Source organism: Myotis davidii, unplaced genomic scaffold (genome assembly GCF_000327345.1).
Source record: "Myotis davidii unplaced genomic scaffold, ASM32734v1 scaffold83, whole genome shotgun sequence".
In the NCBI taxonomy this organism is placed as follows: domain Eukaryota; kingdom Metazoa; phylum Chordata; class Mammalia; order Chiroptera; family Vespertilionidae; genus Myotis; species Myotis davidii.
In genome coordinates, this window is record NW_006294121.1 from 2,012,736 (window position 1) to 2,033,930 (window position 21,195).

General features: G+C 42.8%; 1 protein-coding gene across 1 annotated transcript in view; it reads right to left on the reverse strand.

Annotated features, from left to right (window-relative positions):
* The window catches only part of GLIS3 (GLIS family zinc finger 3), a 467,215-nt gene extending 460,128 nt beyond the window's left edge, over positions 1 to 7,087 (reverse strand). Inside the window, exon 1 of the mRNA XM_006768237.2 lies at positions 6,467 to 7,087. The gene's annotated coding sequence lies outside the window, so the exon portion shown is untranslated. The remainder of the gene's footprint in view (positions 1 to 6,466) is intronic.
* Positions 7,088 to 21,195: the final 14,108 nt, after the last annotated feature.

Below are 21,195 nucleotides of genomic sequence, written 5' to 3' on the forward strand. Positions count from 1 at the left end.
AACTAAAACAACTACCAAAACATAGCTGTAATGAAGAAGAGATCTAAATGTTCAACATTTTTAGCTTTCTGGAAAATAAGGACTAAATAATACAAGGCTGCACTCCTACCACTGTTATCTTTCACTTTGTCTTTTACATATTATACATCAATTAATGAATTGTGCTCTATAAATATCACTTAACCAAATAACAGAATCAGGATCAAAACGACTGACAATTTTAGATCTTCCCCTTCGCAGAGGACAGATGACTCTTCCCTGGAATAAAACTTCATTCTTACAATGCTAACTGCCTTTGGGTTTTTAAAATGTGTTCTTATTATGACTTAACCATCAGATACTATGAAGAGGAATTTGAAATGGAAAAATGAACACATTCCCTATGATGTCACTGCTGAATTAATTACCTGAATTGCAAAGAGTGAATACCACATGGCCATGGTTTGAGACACAAAACTTCTTCAGAAATATAAAAGAAAAGTAACTGGCTGAGGATTTTTCTTAAAAACAAAAATCCTCACACAAGGAGATACATAGGTAGCAAAATATGGCAAATGAAAAGCACATTCTTTGTCATTTAGTGTGTCATTTAGTGTACTCAGCCCATGTGAATAGCTATTTGCAAAGCTAAAAAGTATAATCCTCTCAAAAAGGTAATAAACAGTTACCTATGAAAGATTCTAAAAATAAATTGAATTTATTTGGTTTAAATTGAATTTAAACCAAATATCCAAGTATAATAAAGTATCCCTATCATATGTGTAACTGAGTGATTTCTTTCCTTCAGTGTAATTGGTGACCAATGTAACTATTTTTAGCTGTTGGTAGACAGAAGTTTTATACAAGTTAAATAATGTTCAGTGACATCACTGAAGAAATATGAATGTCCACAACAATGACTAGGCCCTTAACCAACATGACAACATATTTATTAAAAAAAAAAAAAAAAAAAAAAAACCTAAATGAATGACTCAGTCAAGTTACAGACAGAAGTGGAATCTATTGGTCATGCTGAAAAGGTTGGGAAAACATTAATCCATTTCTTCACACACAAGAACAACAAGAATTTATGCACAGCCCTGGCAATCTGGTTAGTTTTTTGTGTACAGTATTCAGCAGGCCTAGAAATGAAACTTCACAGGTCTGGCTCAGAATCTCAAGAATAACTGATATTCAGAAAGTCTAATCTCTGTATCAAGAAGCCTGGGACAGGGTCTGACCTGGTGCTGTAACCCTATCTGTCCATCTCCAGGTGGGCAAGACTGAAGGTGCCCCTGAAGGAATGTGTAGTTGTTCCTGTCCTTGGCCTTGAAAAGATAACATCAGACAAAAATGGCCCACCAGCTTTCTTCAAGTCTGCTCTCAACTACTTAGAGCCTTCTCAATTCCAGTTTACAGACAAATTCCCTGATTTTGTTCCCAAAGTGAAACATGGTTGGATCCTTATTTCTGTTCATCCTATCAAACTGCCTCAGAGTCCCACCTAAGAGTTCTTTCTCCTCCTCTCTTTTTGCCCTCTTTTTCCCCAAATCCAGATCCCACTTAGCCTCCACACCCACCCCAAATGCTCACCTTATACCTTACCCAATCCTCTCATAATTTATGTCTCTGATCTGTAAAATGGTGAGAATTACACTATCATACCTAATTCATAGCATTATATAATATTAAATGAGATAATGCATGTTAGTTGCTTAGCACAGTGCCTGGTACATAGAAGGACCCAATAAATGCTAAATGTTTTACTTTACATACTTCTCTTAATATTCTTAACTTTCTACATAGCCTCATTTGTCTGTGTTTTATCTTCCTGTCTAAATTCTAAATTCATTAAGCTTTAGTGCTATGTATAATTTATCTTTCAACATTCCCCAGCCATTATATATACATAGTCTCATATTAGGCTTACCTATTTATATTTTTCACACTACATGTTACATATAGATTTTTCATACATTTATATTTTCACACATTTATATTTTATACTATTCTGAAAAGACTGTATAGATAAAATGAGTAACTATATATTTACATTTTTGTATCCTATATTTACCATTTGTTGCCTGAATAAATACAGTATAAGTAAGTTGTGACCACACAATCATGAATCCTACACTGTGTGTCCTGTTGAATCAATTTAACTACAGTTGCATATTTCCTAGTCTATTCCTCCTAACCTATTCCTTTCTCTATTAGGAAAGAGCTGCATAAAAACTCTGTTCCACTCTTCTGAGCAGGCACATTACTCTTGCTTGGCATACTCATGAACAATGAAAAATCCTAGCTAAAAGCCACAGAACAAATAGCCATTTTAGTACTGAGACCAGGCACTTCTTTTGCTGTGGGGGCTATCGGTCCTAACAGAGGGACTGCCAAAAGCATTTTGGGTTGTCATGGTGGAAGCTGTTCCTCCGCATTCTCCTTGCTCAGCCTCAGCTGACTTCACACTACACGTTTCACTCATGTTATCTGTACATAGATTGTTCAGTCCCCCTAATCAGACCATCACGGGGTTAGAATATAGGGCTTCTGTCTCATTATTGTCCCAATTACCTGACCTACTAAAAGTTTATGTCAGAGAAAGAAGCCAGACCCAGGGGTGCATGCTGAATTATTCTGTTTACACACGGTATTATCAAAACAGGTAAAAATTAATATATCTGTTTGAAGTCAAGGCAGTGGTTACTCTGGGGAAAACATAGTGGCTGAAAGGAACTAATAAAAACGTTTCTGGGTGTTGGTAATGTTCTATTTCTTGATCTGTGTGCTAGTTATTTAGTTGTGTTCAGGTTGTGAAAAATTCATCAAGCTTAAGATATACTCACTTTTCTGTATCATTATTTTACTTTATTTCAATAAAAAAAAAATTCGGTTTTGCGTCAGTTCTGTCTGAAGTAAATGGAAAACTTGGATCTTGGGCATCTTTTAACCAAAGTTCTTTTTAGTGTCATTTTAAAGATTTTGTTATATGTCTCAACATCCCTGGAATGAGTCAGACAGCATGTTTTTATTGCACAGATTTCTTATGTGCCCTTCATTTATTTTTTAAATTTACTTTCAACCCTGATGGATTCTATCAGCCAACCACACTTATGTCAAAAGTTAGAGTTAAGTCCTGTATTTCCACCTTCTTTAGAATATCCTCTACAGAAAATGACTTTTATAGGGAAGAGAATGTGCCTGGGATGCCACTCTGAATTGTGTCCTTCTTCCATATTATGAAAGAATTACAAATTAACATTCCAACTCCAGAGATCAATAACTACAATATGATAGAGACAACAGTGGAAAGAATGTCCTCAGATTTCATTTACTAGCAGGAAAGAGCACTCAGAGAAAAAAAGACTAAGAACACTGAGCTCTCTTCTACAACAATAGAAAGACCACTTGCTGTCATATAAATGAAGGCGGGCTAGTACAAAACATTTATTTGCTGCTATTTAACCTCCCCACCCTGGCTATTTTGGCCCAACAGGAATTTTATCCACTAGATGAGGTGGACCCTGGAGTCCATGAAAAAAGGTTGCTTTTCCTGTTTGGAATAATAATCATTCCTCCTGAGGAAACTAACTGACCCCAGGTATTGAATCACTGACAAACAGGTTACTATTATGAAACTTGAATTTAATCAGCAGTCAAAGGAAAGATGCTCCCTCAAAATTGGGCCAATGTGAACCAAGGAGAGAAACCGTTATAGCAGCAATTAGATTTCACTACTCATCCTCAAGGATTGCTGAGTCCTCTGAGCAACAAAGGAAAAGAATTCAACTATCAATAATGAAAGGCATTTTTCAAAGTAACTGGAAAAGAAATGGTCCCCACTCTTCCTTTCAAGGGTATATAGTGTTAGGGCTAGTCTGGCGGCAAAAACAATTAGTGAAAACATGTAACAACTGTAATGCACTTAAAGGCGATCCTTAAACTTCAGCATGTTCCCAGTTGCCAAAATAACATAATTTCACAGACTCGTCTCTAAATAGCTTCAAACTTTCCCCTAACAACCTTCATTGCAGCCTTTTTCTGCAAACCTTTGCAGGTTGCACCTGTTTCACACAGCACCTCTGGAAGCAAACTTGGAGAAGAAAAGAGAAGGAATATGGATATTTAAAATAAAACAATCCATTTTATATCCCCCCCCCCAAAGTTTACCTAGTGTAAAAATGGAGGTCTAGTTGGGAACTCAGAGAAGGGGAAACAGACATCTGGCTAACTCCCAAGGCAGAAATCATGACTCATCAAGGCTTTCAGAGGGGACAGGAGACTGCATTTGTCTTGAGTTCACCTTCAGGCCAATAAAATGCTCTCTGAACTGAGACTGGGAAACTTGAGTGTTTGTCCTGTGTCTGACAACGGGCTGTGAGGCCTTCTGCAAAACCGTAAAACCCCCTGGGTATGTTTCCTCATCCGCGGATGATCTCTGAGAAAGGTCCCATTTGGCTTGAACAGATACAGTACTTGAGATTTCCAGTTCCCATAACCTACAAAGGGCTGGCCCACTGGGGGGAGCTGCAGACCATCCCTCTCCTCACAAACTCCAAGGCCCATGGGCCCAAATTCTGGGAGCTGCTGATGTCCTGCAGGTAGGTAGGGAGAGGTTTCAAAGCCCACCTCCCTATAAAAGGGGGCTGCAATAGCAGAGTCCAGTACCTACAGACCCTGAACCCTGCTATTCCAGAAGTACCCTCCACATCTCAAACCCTGCCCCCAGGGTTAGATGCTCCAGCGATGAGGGTCTGGGAAGCCTGGGGAGGGGGCGGGGCGGGAGGAGGGAATAAGAATACAGAGCAGAGGTGCAGGGTGCCTCTCTTCCAGGAGAAGTGGAGAGATCCGGAGAGGTACTGGGAACAGCCAGGCAAGAGAGAGGTGCGTATAGCAGGGAAGGAGGAGAGCAGCCCTCATCTGTTCCTGACTCCCGCAGCTTGGCCCGCGGGGGTCCGAGGCCAGCGCCCCTAGTCTCTCTGGTATGGAGCACGGGGCGTGCCTGGGAGCGGAGGCAACACAGCCCGGCCCCGGGCGCCTGGCGACTGGTCAGTGCCGGGCTGCTTGGGCCCCAAACCTTCAACCCCGTCCGCTAGCGCTAGCGAGCTCAGCAAGACAAAACAAACTGGTGCGGGCTTCCTGTTGTGCAACCCAGCCCTGAGTATGTCGGGCCGAAAGAGCGCCAACGCTGGCCCACCGCTGGGAAGCCCTGGCTACCCGGACAGAAGACCGCCCAGCCTGAGCCGGAATCCAGAGGGAACCACGTTCCGGCTCGCGACTCCGGGAGCCCACGGCCCCCGCAGGGCCAGTGTCCTCACCCTCAGGTGTCCTTTCACTTCTTGCCTCCCAAATACCCCCAACAAGTCGAGGGCGCGACCCGTGAAGCCAGAAACAACCTTTCCCAAAGTTTCTCCCTCCGGGTACCTAATTGAATCATCCATAGGATGACAAATCTGTCAGGGCCAAGTTTTCCAGACACTTGGGTGACTTCCTCATCCCTGAGGTGACTTGTCAGCTCCAGTGAGTAACTTGGAAGTGTCGCTCGGGGCAAGGTGTGTGTCTAGGAGGGAGCCGGCTGCTCACTCACGCTTTCCAGAGCGCAGCTCTCAGCCGACTTCAAAACACACACAGGGTCATTTATAGGGGCTGGAGCCATACGCGGGACAAAGTCCTGAAACTGAGACATTTTCCAAACAGTGCTGACATTTTGTCGGGCCCCATAAAAATGTAAACGGGAGGTGATGAATCCCGGGTAGGGAGTGTGCGCGTCTGCATGTGTCTGCGCATTTTGCAGCGTGGGAGGTTATAGTTATGACCAGGAGGATATGGGTCACCAGACGGTCCCCGCGACGAGTTAAGGTACCCCCAATCCCAGGACCTGTTGGAGCAATGGGGACTTCGGCTTGAGCAAAGACACAAGCATGTAAAACAACCTTCTTGAAGCTCCACAAACACGTGGAACTGGCAGAGACAGCTACAGCCCCGTGTTCACGAGAGACCTCAGGTCACCCCATCAATTCCCACTTTTCGAAAGTTTCCCTTCAGTGAAGACTCATGAGTGGCATGCACAACCATGCCCACGCGCCCTGTACTGTAACTTTCCCTGATTATGGAGCCCTCTGGCCCCTGTAGTTGAAAAAAAGAAACACACAAAAAATAAAAAAATATAAACTCCCTAATTAGAGAAACTGTAAAACCTTGTTGATTTCCTTTCCGTTCTCTATACTGGACGCTCTTGGGCAACTGACAAGAACACAGCTTGATTCTGTCTTGAGGGTCGCTATCTGAGTAAACAGATCTTTTATTAGAGAATCTGGGGGGTGGGGATGCGCGTATCTTTAAAACCGCGCAAACAACACCGGCTCAGCCTGGAAAACTATTTCTAATCCTTAGTTTGTGTCTCCCAGCGTTAACTCCCCCACACTCTCAAGCGCCGGTTTCATCCCCTCTGTCGCCAGCGAACAAAGTTCCTATAGCATCCACTTACCAGGTAACCGGGATTTCCAAAACAAAGCTGGTGTGCGGGTCCCTTCCCCGGGTCAGCCTGCGCGAGTGACAGCGGACGGCCAGCGCTGGCGAGGAGAAACTTGGGGCTCCAGCCCTTCAGCACGCTCCGCGGGTTCTGCCTCCTTCTGAAATGAAAACTCCCATCCCAGCCTGGGGACGGAGCGCGGAAACCCGGCCCAAGTGCCCTGTGTGCGCGCGCGTGTGCGAGGGCAGCAGCCGCGGGGGGGAAGGGGGAGGCGAGGAGGCAAAAGGGGGGTGGCTGGACCCTCAGCATCAGCTCATTCTCCCCCCCGCTACACACCCACCCACACACACACGCAAATAGTGTTTTTACAAAGTTGAGTTTCGACTTTGTGTCTCGCCTGTCCAGCTCATCCTCGCCCTGGGCCGGGGTATGCGTCTGGGGCCGGCCTGGGATACTGGCTAATTGGTTTCGTCGGGTTCCATCGGGGAAGTGCTGGTGCGAGCCTGGACGGCTACGGCTACGGTCAGCGCGGGGAGGGGCAGCGCTGGTGCCCGTGCGCGCCGCGCTCTGGGCTGCCCGAGCGGCGCAGTGTGGACGCGGCCACTGGGATAGGGGAAGGGGGAGGAAGGGAGGGAGGCGGCCCTGGGAGGCGTGTGGATGTTAGTGCGGCTGCGAGGGCCGGCCTGCAGCCAGCTGCTTCCTGAGTGTGAGCCGAAGGGGGAGGGGTTAGAGGTGGGGGCGGGCTCGCTGGTCACCAGGCTGGCCAATTCCAAGGCTGAGCTTGTGTCTCCCTCTCAGCGCATTTAACACACTCACTCCTAACCTTGCACCAAACAGTCCAGAACTCCAGAACAGGGTTGCAAGAGCAGGGAGACACTTTGCCTTCTTCTTGGGCCTTATTTGATGAACTGGCTTTTTTCTTTAACATGAAAAAGCGTGAGCATTCATATTGTATTTGATGTCAAGTTCCAAAGAACAAGAGAAAAAACAAACAAACTGAAATTAAACGGAAAGCGTAAAAATTAATAAGTGAAAAATGGCAAAAGTGTCTTTCTAATATACAGGATTGGATGCACATAAACGGAAATGGATAGGTGAAGCACACAGGATGCTTTTGGCATATTATTAAACTAAGGCATAGGCAGAGGAGAGAGGAAGGTAATGGAAGTGTTACAAGGATGTAAAATTCTAAACAGGCTGCTAGGATTGGAGGCACATTCCCTGCATATGTTGCATCTATTAGCAGTACTTTCTCCTTAAGAATTCAACATCCTCAGCTTCATGCCCCCACTTAAGCTATGACCCCAGCCCTTCTACTTGATTTTGACCAGAGCCCTGAAGAGGTTGGTCAACTGTTAGTGGTTCCCCACATGCACTGCCACAGATGCACAGACTTCCATGTTGGGAATCAATATATGTAAAGTACACATATAAAGCACAATGTATATAAAACAAGTATCCTTGTTAGGCCTTTCAGCAGTGAGAGAATTACTCACTCTCATGGATGAAATGAATAGGATATCTCAAGACACTTCAAATTTCACCAGTCTTTATATTCTATTCTAGGGCTCTCAAATATAAATTAGCATTTGGGTGGTAGATGCTATGATCAAAGTAGAAGCCCTCAAGTACACATGTGACCCACCCCAGAAAAGCAAACCAAAAAGACTGACCATTTTATCTTATTTCAGAAAGAATATTAGTAAATTTGGTCTGCATCCATGATATTGACCCAAAAAGGGCTAATTTCACAGAACTTCTTATGTCTTATTATGACCTACTTTTCTAGACTCCCTTTAGGGAAGGTGTGTTTTTTTCCCCTTTCCTAAAGACAAACTCACCAGAATATCTGTCGGCAGAAGAGGAGGGAGGGAAATAAATTAAAAAGTGCTTAGGATACATCATTCTGTCAATTTTCCAGTTTCTCCCTCTCTTCTTCATCTCCTTTTAAATGCAAGTATCCAAGCCCAAGATGGCAATCAATGAGTTCAACCACACACAAGAAAAGAAAATACTAATAAAATGAAGCATGCAGCAAAATCACAAAAACAAAGAAACCAAGTACTGGAAATGGCCATGATTATTCCATTGTGGCTAGTTATTGCAACATACATGACATTCAAATAAAAACTCTTCCTCATTAACTCCAGCCTTCAGGAGCAGAGCAAGATGGGAACACTGACCCTTCAGTGCATCATGGGAAATTCTTCATCCAGATTCTCGTGCTGTATGAACTGCTCCCCAGGAATAAGACAAGGCTGGGTGGAGACTGCGAAAAATCTTTCCAATGTGCTTGAAATTTCATTTCAAATACAATGATGTTGATGCCTGAAATGATATCCTAGTGGCTTGCAGAAGCTTCTAAAACTTCCAACTTGGTCGGAAGATCTTAGCTGGAAGAGAAAAATATAGTGCTACTCCCTACCTTAATCAATGGCTCATGGAGATAAAACACTGGAAAAGTTATTAGTCATCAACTTGGAGATCCCCAAAATTATCTTCACTTATAAGAGCCTAAAGGTGGAAATGTCATTTTTTTTACTGAGGTGGAATTTTCATGAGCCTCTAACATTCCTAAGAGATTTACCACTAAATAGGTACAGTGCTGTGGTTGACTTTTTTTTTTTTTTTTTGCCAGGAATGTAGATATGCAATGTCCTTACATTCCATGGAATACAGTAAAAATGCAGTGCTTCCAATACAACTCTGGAGTGACTCAGAATAAGATCTGCACCTCTTCTGGACTGAATCCTTTAACATGGACTTGGGGAGGGGAGAATAATGAGAGATGGTGGGAAAGGAAATAGTGTAATTCAGCAAAGACATTCTCCCTTCCCATGAGCTCTCTATCGTGCTTAGGAATCATACACACACACACACACACACACACACACACACACACACAAAATCTTCCCACTCTGGAGCCTTCAGTTGTATGTATCTCAACTGCTGACTCAGATAGGCTGGTTCCATAGACAGGGCCCTGCTGCCAGCTTGAGTCCAGTTCTCGTTCATTTGAGAAACATTCAGTGAGTACTTATTCTGTCACAGGATTAGGGGTAAAGGAATTAACACTTGTGGGCACTTTGCATGGAAGGATGTCACATAAAGTATTTTGCCCGATTCCTGGGATACAGTAAACACTCAAGAAATGGTGGCTTTTTGCAGACATTATCTCATCTATTCCTCAAAGCAATCTTATGCGATGGCCACTCGTAGTCTCCTATTTTTAAGCAAGAAAGCTGGAGCTCAATAAACAGTTAAAAGGAGTGAAAGGTAGAGCTAGATTTGCCAGTCTAGAAACCCCGAGTTCTTTCAACATTGGTGTCCTACAAAATAACTGCCTGCTCTTTAAATGTATAGAAAGTACACTAAACCTATATAAAGTACAAGGCTTCTTATGATTACTGTCAGGTGAGAACCAACAAGTGCGGAAGAGGCGGGAATAATTTTCTACAACAGTACAGGGAATAGTTCAGCTGTTTGAGCTGGACTTCAAACAATGGGTAGGAAATTGATAAACAAAGAAGACCATTCCAAGTAGAGGAACCTGTATCAGAAAGAGCATAAAAGACATGGACCCTGTGGGTCTGCTCACAAAGCTGGAGTACAAAATCAGGACATTCACAATCTCATAGCTGTAGCCCTGAAACACAGCAGACTCCCAGTGGGAGCATCCTAACAGCAGACTTTCAGAACTGTTATTTGTGTCTATTTGAGTGATTTGACAGCAAACTATTTACACACTTACAAGGAACTATGATTAGATTCTCCTGTAAAGTGTCTACACAGAGAGGTTTTTAACCCCAGAATGAGGATAAGTTGAGCTAACAGCACCAGTGATCGTATGCCCAGCTATAAAAACACACACCCACACAGACATGCACACACACACACACACACACACACACACAAGCTGGCAAGATTCCAGTTATATAGAAATGCAGTGGAAAAAGTCAGTATTTGCCAACTTAAAGAAAGCAACTAAATGTGTAAAATGGAAAATCTCCATTTTACCTTCCTGAGTAGTACAGTGGAATGTTATCAGTGCTTCATACCCTAATAAAACTTTTAAGTAAATCTTTTTACTAATTTTGCCACAAGTACAGTCGGCCCAGATTCTCCTGCTTACACATCAGTGATGCAATTTTTTAAAATTATGATTGACATCCATTATATTATAGTATCATACCTCTTTTCCTTTCTAAGGTCAAACTGTAAATCAGAATCTAAACTGAAATGTGAAATATTTTACTCCATAGAATGTCTCCACAACTTTTTTGATTGGTAAAAGTCTTCTTCCTATTTTATACAAACCCAAATGAGATGCATCTAATATTCTACAAAAGTTGATTTTATATTCCTTGACATATTACAAAGGTATATGTACAAAAAGTTGATTAAAATAAAAATAAATTCATAATATACACAATATTCCACAGGCAGTTTCCTACTCTTTTACCACTTAGCATCTATGCTGGCCATTTATATATGGTGTTGAAATTATTTACCTGATCATTATGCTATCTTACCCAGAACTGCTTTCTCTAAAAACCTTCTAATATCAAAATTTATATTTCTTCATAAGCCTTCCATGGCCTCACAACATTACTGGGCACTAATAAGTATGTAATACTAATTGAATGAATTAATGAGGAAATAAAAGAATGGTTTCCCCACTCTCAGATATTATAAATAGCACTAACAATTGTCCTTGTGTGTATATATGTGATCATTTCAATACTACAAATAAGTCTAAACACCTGTCATTCTCGTTCTGTGCCCCCAAGCTCGTCACTGTAAACTGAAGATTAAAATACTACTTCCTATTTCTTAGGGAATACAATTCAGTCTATTCAATACTTAGAGTCAGGAGGGTGAGCTTCCCCCTCCATTGCCCTGTGATCCTTCACTATCTGACACCCCACTACCTCCTTAACACCATAGCACACCAGGTCATTTGCACCATACCTTGAATTCTACCAAAAAGAAATATATGCACTAAATTATGGGGAGAGAAAGGGAAATATGGAATGAGGTTGCACCGAGGAAGATGATTATTTTTAATGAGAAGAAATAAAGAAGGAAGGATAGCATTAGGATGCTATTGGGATGATTGAATAAACAAACAAGTTTTGGGTAGAATTAAGCTCTGGAGGAAAAAAGTGATTCTGTGAACTTTCAGACTCCTGACTCACTTCAGATTCTAAATCAGGGTGGGCAAACTTTTTGACTCGAGAGCCACAATGGGTTCTGAAACTGGACCGGAGGGCCGGAACAAAAGCATGGATGGAGTGTTTGTGTGAACTAATATAAATTCAAAGTAAATATAATTACATAAAAGGGTACGGTCTTTTTTTTTTTTAGTTTTATTCATTTCAAACGGGCCGGATCCGGCCCGCGGGCGGTAGTTTGCCCACGGCTGTTCTAAATACACCTGCAAGGAGTCTGAATACATTTAGAAACTTTCTACAAATTCTAAATCCCCATGATGCTAAAGCACTTGGGGAATGGGGGGTGGGGGGGCTCACATATATAAACATTTCTAGCCCCTTTTAACTATGTTGAGCAGACGCAAGTGTAATTTTACTTCCATTGGACAATTGCCCCCAAGTAAGACCTGTCCTAAATAAAAGTGTTGGCTCCTTTCAGGCTGGGGACACTGTTCCAAGTTCTTTATCTGCATTATCTCACTTACTAGTAATTCTCACAACATCCCAATGGGTAAGATCTAGCACAACTTTCATGGCAGAGAGAAGTGGAATAGCTTCCTAGTGTCACTCAACAGATGAGGAAATGGCCAGGCTTCAAATAGAGTTTCCCACATTAACCATTACTCTATTATTCTTACAGGGCAGGGAGCCATCCTTCCACTGGACATTTATTTGTTCATTCTCTCAGGCCGGGTTGTGTGTTGGAAGGAAGGTGGACTTTGGAATCAGAAAACCTAGAAATCCAGATTGCACCACTTACTGGAAAATCTTGGGCTCGTTCCTGAACTACTGGGGTACTCAGTTCCAATACCTGAGCTATTGCAAAGATTGAATGGGAATTGTAACACTGGGTAGCACACATGCACCACCAGGGGTTTCCTTTATTGATAAGAAACACAGCCCAAGTGCTTAAAGGAAAATTAACTCCAGCTCCAGGAATTGCTGATGACTGTGAGAGAATCCCCCTCCCCTGGTCAAAGTAAATGCTTCATAAATAAGGACCTAAACCAATCAGTGAATGGCATTCTCCTGGCCACAGGGATTGGTTCAATGGTTCATGTGTCCCAATTTGAGCCAATGAGATGTTCTCATGAGTGGTGGTTTCTAAGGAAAGTAGCTTCTCTTTCTAGGGAGCCACTGAAAGAGTGGCCTTTTCTCTTCTGTGTGTTATCTTCCTCTCAGCCTGCAGAGAATGTAGACATCAGGAGCTGGAGCCCTTATGGAACCATACATGACCTCCATCCATCCCACCTCTAGATTTCTTCCTCTTTGGCAGCCAGTAGATCACTTTTTTAAAAAAGCTGATAACAACTTATATAGGTATCTAAAGTGTTCAGGACAACATGGAGAGTGGTGATAATCAAGACAAACTTAAAGGGGGCTACTATCTAATAAATACTTAAATCATTTTTGTGACATCATTTCAGCCTGGTTATTTTTTAAATTAAGTATGGCTCATTCTCTTTTCAAGATCCTCCTACCATTTGGTCAATATAATATTAAGCAAGAGACGTTCCACTTCCCCACTAATTACACAATGCTTTCAGACCAGGTGGTCAACCTTTTAGGGGGTCAAATAGATTAGCTGATGCATTTGGTTGTCAGACAACTGCCTTGAAAAGTCAGGCCATTTCTACATGTCCTCAGGTACTAGTTAACAGATGTAGCCACAAAACTCAGCGCCTAATCCTATATAATAAAAGGGTAATATGCAAATTGACCCTAACAGCAGAACAACTGGGAATGACTGGTCACTATGACACACACTGACCACCAGGGGGCAGACGCTCAATGCAGGAGCTGCCCCCTTATGGTCAGTGCACTCCCACAGGGAGAGGCTCTGCTCAGCCACAAACCAGACTGACAGCTGCCAGCACAGCTGTGGTGGCGGGAGCCTCTCCTGCCTCCTCAGCAGCACTAAGGATGTCCGACTGCAGCTTAGGCCTGCTCCCCGCTGGCAAGTGGACATCCCCCGAGGGCTCCCAGGCTGCCAGAGGGATGTCTGACTGCCAGCTTAGGCCCGATCCCCCCGGGGAGCGGGCTTAAGCCAGCAGGTGGACATCCCCTGAGGGGTCCCAGACTACAGGAGGGCACAGGCCGGGCTGAGGGACACCCCCCCCCAAGTGCACAAATTTTTGTGCACCAGGCCTCTAGTAGGAAATATATGCCTTCCCAAATTCCTATTGAAATTGGACTTTATCTCATTCCCAGATAAAACAAAGTCAAGATTTTCCTGGAATGACAATTAGAAATAAAAAAGATTTGTATAGAAGTACCTTCCCAGGCATCTCTGAGTCCCACTCATTTTTCTTGTTGTTACTGCTGTTACTAATTCTACCTTAGAAGTTTCAGTTCAGCTTTGAACATTCTTTCCTCGTTCCCATGTCTTCTGTCTTCCATTTTATCTAACCAGATGTCATTTAAATCTTAAGTATAGATACTATTTGGGGCTGTTGGAGTAAGAGGCAGGGACAGCCCTGGCTGGATGTCTCAGTAGATTGGCATGTCATCCATACACCAAAAAAAGGTTGAGGGTTTGATTCCTGGTCAGGGCACATAACTAGGCTGTAGGTTTGATACCCCGGTAGGGGCATGTATGGGAGACAAGTGATCAATGTTTCTCTCTCACCTCTCTCTCTCTCTCTCTCTCTCTCTCTCTCTCTCTCTCTCTCTCTCTCTCTCTCTCTCTCTCTCTCTCTCTTCTCCCGCCCCTCCTCTCTGCAAGGGCAGGGAGTCCTTAGATTCAAGCTTAATTTAGGACCCAACAGTTAGATCATTTGAACTTTATGATAGTGATGTCATCTGAGCAGGTTGCATAGATCAGAAATGTTCTTCCTGCCACTGTTTTCCTTTTACTTTCAGCAAGAAGTGGACATTAAGGAGAAAGTGAGGGTGGTAAGCTGTAAGCCATAAGCTTAACCCCTTCCCCGGCAGAAACGTGTATACTCGTTTTCACAAAATGTTCTTTTTCAGTCGTCGACAAGTATACTAAGAAAATATGGTAATAAAGTATGGTTTATAGGAAGACGAGTTACAAACTGTTTTCATAACCAGCATCAAAAATACTATATAGAACCAAAATAAAAAAAATTAGTCTGAAAAAGAAACGTTTTTAACAAAAAAATTGTTGGGGAAGGGGTTAAGACAGTTCAATTATAGCAATAAAAACAGCTCACATTTATTTGGGATTTATTATGTGTGAGGAGCTCAGCAAAGTACTTGACATTCTTGATCTCATTTAATCCTCACAGGTATCAGTCTAATAAGTGGTAGAGGTAGGACTAGAACCCACTTCCTGTGGCTCTAGGGCCCATGCTCCTAGCTGTAACACTGGACCACCCCACAGAATACTGCTTATTGTAAGACATTTTGATAAAATATGTAGTAAACATAATTGTATGTAAAATTTAAGAACAAAATATACTATTTAAATGGTACATGTAATGACCTATTATATGACACTACCAAGTAATATTGAACTACTGTAGTTCTTCCAAACCTACCTCAAACACTCTCCAAAGCCCCCAGGCCTTTACATCTGCTGTTCTGTCTGCCTTTCTTTACTGTCCATTTCTCCTCCTATTCTGTGAGCCATTCATTCTGTTGTAAGGAGAATAATGCCCTTTCCCCTCTCTCTTCCCCCCCACCCCCACCAATGTCCCTATCCTAATCCCTAGACCCTGTGAATACCATTAGATTACATGACAAAAGGAAATTAAGGTAGAGGTGGAATTAAGGGTGCTAATAAAATGATCTTAAGATCAGGAGATTATCCTGGATTGTCCGGGTGAGCCCAATGTAGTTACAAGAGTCCTTAAAAGTAGGAGAGGGTGGCAGAAGAGAGACAGAGAAAGCAATGCGACAACCATGAAAGCAGGCCAGAGAGATGCTATGTGCATGGCTTTGAAGATGGAGGAATAGGCCAGGAGCCAGGGAATGTGGACAGTCTCTAGAAGCTGGAAAAGGTTATGAAACAGAACCTCCAGAAAGGAATGCAGCCCTGCTGACACCTTGAACTTAGCCCAGTGATACCTAGGTCCAACTTCTATTCTATAGTACTATAAAATATAAATTTGGGTTATTTAAGCCACTATGTGGAAGGTAATTTGTTATAGTAACTATAGAAAACTAATACACCTTCCAAGCTCTCCTGGCACCATATGTTCTGGGTCCCCACAAAATATAGTCCTTACGAATATTGAACACTCATTATACTACTATTTGGGAACCAGGTCTATACATTGCAGGCCTTCCCTTAATTCCTTCAGGAGCACTATGAATGGGCCTCAAATTGATCTGAGAGCCTCAACTCTGCCTCTGCTCTTTCTGCAGGGAGGAGGGGCAATGTTAAGTGAAGTGACCAAAAGGCTGGAAGAGGTCAGGCAGCAGGAGGATGTAGGGAGGAAGCGGGTACAGGGGTTGACAGGAGATGAGCAGAGCAAAGGAAAAGGGAGACAATGAGGTCAGAGAAGAGAAAGAAGGAAAGGGAGATGGAGGAAGATCTGGAAGCCTGATGGTGGGAGACAATGGAAAGAGAGAAGCAAGAGAAAGGATCTTGCTCTCTGTTTTCCCATTTCCCACTAACCACCCTCTTCGCCTGCTCCCTGAGCTCTAGCCCACTCTTGGGATTCAGCTGTAGTGTGTCCTCCCTGACATTTCATGGTTCTCATGATGGCTGCCCTTTGGAATACCTGGAGAAGCTCTTCATACAACTTGACAGGCCTCACCCAGAGATTCTGATTTAATTGGCCTGGATGTGATCTGTACATGGGACATTTTTAACCTTCCCGGTGGCTCTAATGAGCAGCCAGATACAGACCCACTGTCATAGAACCCTCTCTGACCTCTCCTCCACTCACCCAGAATGGGTCCTGCCTTCAAATTCAGAGCACTTGTCTGTGTCCCACACTTGGCACTCATCGCCTAAAGCTGGAGAGGCTGCATCAAGATGATTTAAAGATCCAGACCCTACAGCTAAACTGCTGGGATTCGGCCATGGCTCCACACTAACAGCTGAGCAACCCTGGGGAAGTCACTTAATCTTTCTGTGCCTGTCTCTTCATCTGCAGAACCGGAATAAATATAGCAATAGCATTAGAGTGTTGTTTTGAAGGCTAAATGAGTTAATATTTTTGAAGCACTTAGAAGAGTGTCTGCCATACCAAATGTACAAAATAAGCATTTGTTAGATAAAATAAATTCAGCATGTCAGTCACCTGCGTTACTCTGTCTTGCCATGCTGTTTAGCCTTTTGTGTATATGACTCCTCCCTGCCCCACAGCTAACAACTGGGCTTGCCTGTAATTCCCGCTACACCAAAGCCATTGTGCTTTCACAACTGACATCAATAAAGTCTGTTAAAAACAAAGCAAATCAGGAAACAATTTAAAAAACATAATCTGTTCATTAAAACCAAGAACTGGCTATGAGTTAAGAATTAAGAATTTTTTTAAAGAGCAGTGGTTTAAATAATTCTTACTTATCCCTGGAGCTGCTCCTTGACAAGCAAGGCCCACAGAAAAGGGGCACAAGATACATGCACTTGAAGAAGGAATAGAGAAGTAAAAGGAAATCCATGGTACTGAGGAATCCTGAAGTGGGTACTGAAACCAAGCAATTTTGATTCTCTAACTGAGGTTCAGAAGGAACAGGAAGTAGACTAAGAAAGAAGGTTGGAGGATGTGGGGAAATGTGCAGGTAAGGGGAATAAAAGGCCGTGGAAAGCAAACTTTGATCCATAATTATGCCAAAGGTTGGCAGAGCCTACATTTCTATCTGGATGAGGATTTACATATATACACATATATATTTTTAACTCTGAAAGTAAATGCTCCATATGTGTTTTATTTACTTTCATTTCTTTTTTATCTTTACCAGTTGGCAATTTATTTATTTATTTATTTATTTATTTATTTGCTTCACATTACATCAGAAGACCCTCACTGCAATAAATAACTCAGCTTGGGGATGGTAGAATTACTCTGAAAAAGACATTTGAGACAAAATGTAAAACTTTGTATTAGGGTACAATAACATTTACAAGGCACAAATTTGACAGCCAAAAGATTTCTCTCGAAGGTATAAAAAAATGTCTGTGCTCCATTTTCAAAGAAACCAAATAAGACATGGTCCCTGAATCACTGTCTGAATGCAAACAGCATTTGGCTTTGATCTGAGTTGTTGAAAACTATGACCAATTTATCCTGCAATGCCAAACCATCAGAGAATGTTTTTAAGTCTGGATTTCCATATCGGAATTCAGCTACACACTTTTTCTCTTCATTTCACATTACATGGGCCAACACAAAATAGTACTTCCAACAGTGTATGTAGTTGGGATGATGATTTCAATTTTAGGTATAGGCAAAGAGTAGAAAAGCTCTTTTCCTATAGACATATTCCTGTGGCCTAAGGAGAAATATAAAAACACAACTGAGCACTAAATGAGATTATTTGAGTAAACCCTCTACTGTATTAATAATGACCTCATAGACAGGCACTGCTGGTTTCCAATGAAATACGTGATCAGGAAAATATCAGTTGTCCCAATGAATCCACTCTGGACCATGGCTGCTACCAGCCTTCCTGTTCCCCACCACCTGGTCCAAGAAGTCACTGGTCATTTTCTGAATTTTATTTGCAAATTTAAACCCCATATATGCCCATATGAGTGAGGGGGAATGGGTTCAACCTCAAAGGGAAGCCCATCAGCCAATCTTCCAAGCATGTGAAACATACCAACAACCTCCTATAATGAGTCAATAACACAGGACTACCCACCTCTGGGTTTTGGTGGATTTTTTTCCCATATTTCTTTGGTGGACTTTTTTTTAATACCAAGAGGATTTGATCAGCACATAAAGTTCCCAAAGCACTTCCCACTCTGTCACCATCCCTCTGAAAGTAGAGTAAGTAGAGGTGGTCATATTGATGTTTAATACAACCTTTCTCTGTTTTAGGGTGTCCAAATCACCTGAAGACAGGTTCTTGTCTAAAGTCAGGTTGGACTCATCTGCATTCTGGTGGCATCTCTGAGTTTCTATACAGACACAGTTTAGAGAAATCGGAGGGCAACAGGCAGCTTCTAAGGATGGAGACCACAAAGGTACCTAATCTTAAAACTGGAAGTATCCTTAGAGGAGTTCTGAATTCCAAGGGGTACGTGGATAGAAGCAATTACCTTTTGAAATCTCATGTCTTTTTATTTGAGGTACTTTCTTCTGAGCAGAGGTCCCTAAGCTTCATCAGACTCTCAAAGCACTAAAAAATTTCCTACCCCCAACCCTAGCCGGTTTGCCTCAGTGGATAGAGCGTCAGCCTGTGGACTAAAGGGTCCCAGGTTCAATTCTGATCAGGGGCATGTACCTTGGTTGCAGGCACATCCTCAGTAGGGGGTGTGCAGGAGGCGGCTGATTGATGTTTCTCGCTCATCGATGTTTCTAACTCTCTATCCCTCTCCCTTCCTCTCTGTAAAAAATCAATAAAATATATTTTAAAAAATTTCCTACCCCCACAACTCTCCAGTTCAGCTTTCTTTTAAAAATATATATATTTTTTTATTGATTTCAGAGAGGAAGGAAGGCGAGATAGAAACATCAATGGTGAGAATCATTGATCAGCTGCCTCCTGCATGCCCCCCTACTAGGGATCAAGCCTGCTATCCAGGCATGTTCCCTGACCAGGAATAGAACCATGACCTTCTGGATAATAGGTTGACGCTCAACCACTGAGCCACCATGGCCAGGCAGCTTTCTTATTTTGAAGCTGTCTATGCTCCCTATCCACTCCCTCCACACCAAAATCACTCCAAGCCTAACTACCATACCTGCATCATCTGCCACTCCCACACCTATCCTGAGGTCCCCTTGCTGCCCTCCCCAACACCAAGCTTCATGGCCCTAACTCTCCCACATCCAGCCTTATCAAATACCTCTGCTCTTTTTGAGTCACCTCCACTGCTTTCTATGATACCCTAATACTGTGTGTTTTTGTGTGTGTGTTTTCAAAATCTGTTAGCAATGGCTGCCTGACAGGGGATCAGGAAGGTGGCTAGATCAAGGAACTGACATTTTAATTTTTAGAGTGAGGCTGTTTTGATTTAAAAACAGAAAATGTATTGTATTTTTAAGTTCTGTGTTCCTATTCTTCCTGCTAATTTCTCCTTGTGCCTTCTCTTATTCCTCTTCCTCCTTCGGCCACCTGAATGTGCTGTTCCCCAGATCCTCTTTGCTTCTTTTCTCATTTCTGTTAGGATCTGCTCTCACTCCAACGTGGCACGGTGAAACTTAAGAAGGCAAGGCTCTGGAGCCTGTGAGCCTGGGTTTGAATCCTAACTCTGCTAGCTATGCATCCTCAGCCAATGATTTCATTAGCTTACTCATCAACAGTAATAGCCAACAATTCCTATGTGCTTACCCAGGCCAGGCATTTTACATATATTAATTCATTTTATCCTCACAACAACCCTAAGAGATAGATATATCCCCATTTTTATACTCCAAGGCACAGAAAGATTACATTTCTTGCCCAGAATACTCAACTAGTCGGTAGCTCCTCTCCTTATTCTAGTCTTCTGGCTTCTGAGTCTGTCCTGTTAGCACTATGCTATGCTGCCTCTTTGGGAAAGGGGGAAAAAAAACAACTCTAAAATGAAAGCCGCATACCAGTATAGCAGCACTCTTCTGTTGATTAGAGATAATGTGGAGGCGGGGGAAGGTGGGGGTGTGAATGCCTGGCACATAGTTGTCATTATCATATTCCTCTGAAGATCATTACTCTGAGCTTCAGCCATACAAATCCAATGACTATGGCCAAGTGTGTCTGCCTACAGAGTCCACAGGAATTCAAGCTCAAAGAAGTCGTCGGCAACTGAACTGTCCTCCTTTGCAAGAAGTTGTTACCTTCTCACTTAGCCATTCTGCTCACTATACTGCATACCACCTCCTGTATCCCTTCTCACCCTCCCCATCCTGCTTTCCTAATGTTTCTGAACAATGTTCACTGTTCAGTGCCCCTCCCCAACCCAACTTTAGGACCTCAGTTTTCTCAGCCAGACCATTTCTCTGACCTCCTCACTGGTCTTCCTGCCTCCAGCCTGTCCCTACACAAATTGACTTACACCTACTTCAGGCATTAATGGTCCTGGATATGACGCTTTAACTTAGGACCTCGCTGTACCCCTCTGGCAGTGTCCTCTGTCCAATACCCTGTTCTTCAGTCAAAATGGACAAGTTACTAGAGTTACCAAACTTACCTTGAGCTTTGCCTCTACCTGGAGTGTCCTTTCTGGACTAGTGTCCACCTTTAAGATCAAGTCCAGCCCTAGCCGGATTGGCTCAGTGGATAGAGCGTTGGCCTGTGGACGCAAGGGTCCCGGGTTCGATTCCGGTCAAGGGCATATACCTTGATTGCAGGCACATGCCCAGTAGGGAGTGTGCAGGAGGCAGCTGATCAATGTTTCTCTCTCATCGATGTTTCTAGCTCTCTATCCCTCTCCCTTCCTCTCTGTAAAAAATCAATAAGATATATTTT